Genomic DNA, 5,532 nt, shown 5'->3' with positions numbered 1-5,532 from the left:
ATGCTTAAAGAAAATCCTGTTTTTTTGCAGTTGCTTTTTATTGAATGGTCTATAAGGGTAACTTTAATAACCCAGGAAGGGAGTTTCATCACCCCTGTGCTGTGACAAATATAAATGGTAACTGGCTATTGTGATATATCATACACAGCGGCCATTTTCCTCTGACTCCTCACTCATGATGGGAAGCTTGAATGGTTGGATTGTCATTGTTTGGGTTTTTAGTCTAGTGATTTCCTGTTTTATGTTGAAAGTTTATCCTCATGTGTCATGTTTTACATTCCACTTCCTGTCTTTGTTTGTTTCCCTATCTCAGTCCTGCATCTTCAATTCCCCCAGCATGTTTTTGTCAGTTTTGTTGCTTGCCCTTTCCTTTACCAGCGTGGATTTTTGGATTTTGGATTTCAATCAAGTAATCTAGTAAGCGGCTGAATGCTAACATTAGCAGTTTTCAAATAAAAGCTAAAGTAAGGGGAAGTTCACTACCTGTAAGCTAACGCTTGCATTCAGCCACTTCCTAGCTAATGTTAACGTTTGATTACATCCAGTGTGTTTCGCATTCAGGCTTAATTACAAGATCCCCAAGATGTGAGTTGATATTCTTTAGAATTTGCAACTAATTCCTGTTGCATTGTGTAACACTTTCAACTGGATCATATGCTACGGAGTGGTTTAATGCTAACGTTAGCAGACATCTAACAGGGTATCAAATACCTTGTTTCACCTTGAAATATGTCCAGCTTTCCTCTGTTGATTCTCGTTTCACTCGCGGATCAATCCTGAAGCTGTGAACTGAAAACAATTGGTCAGATTCCATTTGTCAGTAGAATTTGCAACCTGGATGACAGCAGTGCGCCCTTGTCAGAGGAAAATGTCCGCCGTGTAAATAGAGTCAATTGATGAACCAATTAAGAAGAGGGTGATCATGAGTGATGCACCTCAAATGAACAAAATCATCCAATAAATAACATTCATTTACATCCACACTGTCACTCAACACATTTTTGAGGTTACTTTTCACACCAAATAGATTCAAACTCTCCTCCTGGTTCTTTTCTCCAAAACCTTTTTCGAAAGAATCAGTAGTTCAACCTGTTCTATCATTGACTATAAATCTTGTCTAACACACAGTACAAGAGCATAAAGAGAAAGGCGGAACACTCAGACAGAAAATATTTAAAAGCTGTCAACTAACCTTGAAGGACTTTTTGCCTGAGGAGCAATAACCCATGATGTGCATTTTTGAAAAGAGGCATATATTTCAGCTTCATCACAAAGCCGCGCTCACGCACATGGCCCATCAGTGCTGACCGTGGGCTGTGCACACTTAACTCAGTTCGTCTGTATGTGGGGTCAGCGCCACACACGTTGAGGCGGCTGCCTCGCGGGTCGAAGTTCACAAAAGTTGAACTCCACGCAAAGCCAAGATGTGAATTTGTTTCGCTTACGGAGAGAATGTTTTATTTGCCACTTCGCTGTCATAGAATAGAAGTGAAAGGGAGGTGAATATACACCACTGCTGATACCATGGATGAGTGACAGTGCAATTAAAGGCACGCTATGTAGTTCTTTGGAAAGAAACTGTCATCAGGAATGAAAGAGAGTTGACTGTTTTTTGTTATGTCTGAACAAACTAAATAAACAAACTCTTTGTTTTCATGACTGAATAAACTCAACAAACAAACTAACCTTAACGGACAACACAACTACACTTTTACTTTGTTTATATGTGGCGGACCCTGCCACCTTTCTAGCCTCAAACAGTTATTTTCCTGTGAGAAAAAGTTGTTTATTCAGTTATGGACAAAATACATAATTCTGGTTTGTTTTATGACCTTGTTAATATTGTAAATATTAAAATTCTGAGTTTAAATTTCTTCCCCACACCTACATAGTGCCCCTTTAATGATGAAAAGTAATGTTTACGTCACACCTGCTTTTTGTTTTTGCTATTTAGGGGCAAAGCTATAGCAACTGATTTGGCTATCGTGTCAACACAACCAAAAGACATTGAGGAAAACATCAGCTTTTATTCTTAGACATGCAAATGTAACTCCAGTGTTACACTCTCTCAATTTAGCTCCGTCTTTGGGCTCTACCAACCCTTGAGGGAAATTTCTGCTCTTTAGTTGCTAATTGCTCCAGCTAGCTGCTAACTTTGTCTGCTGCCTGGCTCTCCGGTAGTGTACAGTGTGTATGTTTTTTTGTGTCTTTTGCTGCTTGTGCTGGGAAACACACCAAGGATAGTAGCCGTAAGTGACCAAAACTTAAACTTAAACCTAAAACAATCCGATGAAATACAATAAAATGTTCTGTCAAGTTGTGGGTACGAGAGAGTCTTGTGTTAATTCTTTGTGGATTTGTTTCACATTAGACATGGTAATTTGATCAACTGTCATCATAGGTAGATAGATAGATAGATAGATAGATAGATAGATAGATAGATAGATAGTCACTGTCTCTCTCCTACTGTATATGTTTTGCTGAGCACAGTAGCCAAACGGACGCAGACACAAAAACACCCTGGCTTTTCCTGTCACATGGGCAGACCCTGAAGGAGCAGTATTCTCACATTATTTTGAATGAGCCTGCAGTGTTTTGTATTATTCATGTGGCAGAACGCGTGCACATGACCCAGCAACTCATTTGGCCCTTGTTCCCATGCAGCCAGCAGTCTCTGAGGGTTTAATTAAACAGTTTCGAGACAGTGGCCCATCTCCCCTCCATTGCCTTACTTTTTTTCACAGACCTCCTCCTCCCAAAGCCATTACACAACTGTTTCTGACTAGGTAAAAAAAAAAAAAAAAAAGTGAAATCCTCCTATTGACTTCCACTCTGAGGACATCTACCTCCTGAGGAGCGAAGAGCAGAGCGACAGCTCACTGTCAAGCTCCCTGTCAGCTACTGTCTGCCTCCTTTCAAAAGAAAAATCACCCACTTTCACCGGAGTGAGGCAGAGCACCTATTGACACCCATCACCACAGGGAGAGAAATGATGTTAAATGTAAGTATGTACACTCAATACAGACAGACAGACAGACAGATAGATGGATAGATGTTTTTCTAAAACAGGTTCATACAGTTTTAGCATGGCGCATGATGCAGAGATACAAACTGTATGTAAATATGTTGAATAAAGAGACAGTGGCACTTCTTTTTATTTTGGAAATAGATGCATCATTTTGTATTGTTTTTGAGAATCGAATTGATCAAATTGTGTAATTTGTCGGCCATGGAATTTTTTCCCCCCTCCTTTTTCTTAGAATAAAAATCCATTAACAGAAAAGCGTCTAACAGAAAACCAAGTACAAGAGCAGGAACCTTGCTTCTCTAAAGCCATCTTATGACATGTACAAAAGGGAACACATAATAAAGAACAGACAAAGGGAAAAAAAAGTTTTTAACACTAAAGGTTAATGCTGGAGGGACTCAAGAGGTTCTTGTGGTTATTAAATTGACGTAGTCTAACTTTGTCTAACTGACAGTCGCTACTATGACGTGTCCTTGGGTTCTCAGTCAGATACAATATGGAGGTCCAGTTTCACCCTCTCGTCCAGATGTGTTCACTTCTGGCTTTATAAAACCAAGATGGCAGCAGCCGTACTGCCAAACTTGAGGCTGTGAAATGGTATCTTACAAAGAAATGGGTGCACACCGACCAAAACAATGGAGACAAAACAAAGAACTGTCTGCCCTGATCCTCAGTATTTTAGTAGTGTTAGCACTAAAGCCTGGTGTTCAGCCTCCTTCCCCATCCCATTAACTTCCATAAAGTTCCTTAATACAACTTATTTCCACAGCTGTTACAGACAGCTAGTGAGCTACCAATAGATAGCTTTTCAGATGAATAGATAAAAACATAAACAGTACAAAATACCGTTCAAAATGATTGCTTCAAAGAACAAAAAAGACTTTGAAACCAGAAAGGGAAGTAGAGAAACAAGTGTTATGACAGTCAGAATTGCACTAAATGAAAGTTTTCATCAGCTTTAAAAATAGGACCTGTGAAATCAGGTAACTCCACTGATATACAATTAAAATTCTGCACAAGGAGCAATGTGCAAACAAACAGCAATCAAACCCATTGTCTCAGAACATGATGAAAAATATCCAATACGTAAAAAAAACAACAACATAAGATGCACCAAATAAACAATGTGAGCCGTTCTGAGGCGACTGTTTGATTAAAAGCACAAAGTTTTTCATCTGCAGTGTCACGAAATTTCATCATACATGTTTTATTCATGTTGGGTATAGTTCAGCTGGATCAACACTTTATTGTTGTCATAACATAACGCACCGCAGCCGTTCAAACAGGAGGTCGCGACCGCAACAAATGTATAGTGGTGTTGAAATTAATTGCATTCATAACTGCTCCTGATTGGATTAAATCAACATGAAACCAAACAAGCACCGAAACACAGATGTTTTTTTTCTTTTTTCTTTTTTTCCACCAGCAGCAACCTAATTGGTTTGGTGCAGAAATTGCTCATAAATCCGTCGTATATCAAACAAGCTTTGTGAGAGAATTTGTTACTCATCCGCTCGTCAGAGGACTTTTGTTCTGCTCAAGGACTTAAGACTTTCAGTGAATAAAAAAAAAAAAATGAGGGGTCAAAGAAGCTTGACGCAAGAAGATTGTAAAAAACTATTTTACTGAATGATTTGTCTCCCTTACGGCACTGAAAAGCAGGTAGGAACAGGACATACAAAGTGAAACAAAAAGCCACCTGGGTGTGCTTTATTTTGGAACAGCTGTCGGACCAGGATTTAGGTGGAGCTAAATTGGAGTGAGGGTTGCTCTCAGCAGAATAGGAGAGGGGGAAACATTGCAACAAGTGAACTACAATAATGGCTTACAACAAAAAATGGTACAAAACAGTTTCTGTAAAACGTCAAATGAAACAGAGTTTAACATCAATCTGTCGAGATGTGGGTCGAGTTTTGTTTCTTTGTGGAGTACAGTTTGGTAAGCAGCTTGTTCTTGACTCCCATCCAAATGAAACATCATAAATCTCCAAATGCTCCCGCGTTTGTGCATATTGCCTTGTGCTGCTTATGATTGCATTAGAGGTATTAATGCTGCTTTATCTTGGTAATGAAGAATGGATTTGTGTGAGTCTGAATGACACCAATTGGAATTGCAAGTGCAACAACAGCGACGGGTCCAGCTTGGATCCGAACGACAGCTTGCAGGAACTCTGTGACTCTGTGACAGTTGAGTAAGTAAAGTTCTCGTCGACAACAAATCTCTCTAGACAGTCTGAGCGTCGCCTAATCCAAGGATAGAGGGGCTCAGTGTGAGAAGGATGCACTGTATGTCCTGCAGGTGGGTCAAAGCCTGGAGGACGCCGCAAACAGAGAGTTAAGATACACTCAGACACTCTTAGAGCAGGATTCAGAGCCGAATGCTGCCATTAGTTTTGAGTTTTTCTTTTGTATGCTGCTTCATACTCCAACTTCACTACATTTAGAAGGGATCTATTGTATGTTTTACCACACTACATTTGTAAGACAGCGATGAATTACTGCTCT

Source organism: Sparus aurata, chromosome 19 (genome assembly GCF_900880675.1).
Source record: "Sparus aurata chromosome 19, fSpaAur1.1, whole genome shotgun sequence".
Lineage (NCBI taxonomy): Eukaryota > Metazoa > Chordata > Actinopteri > Spariformes > Sparidae > Sparus > Sparus aurata.
This window is presented reverse-complemented; position numbering follows the sequence as displayed.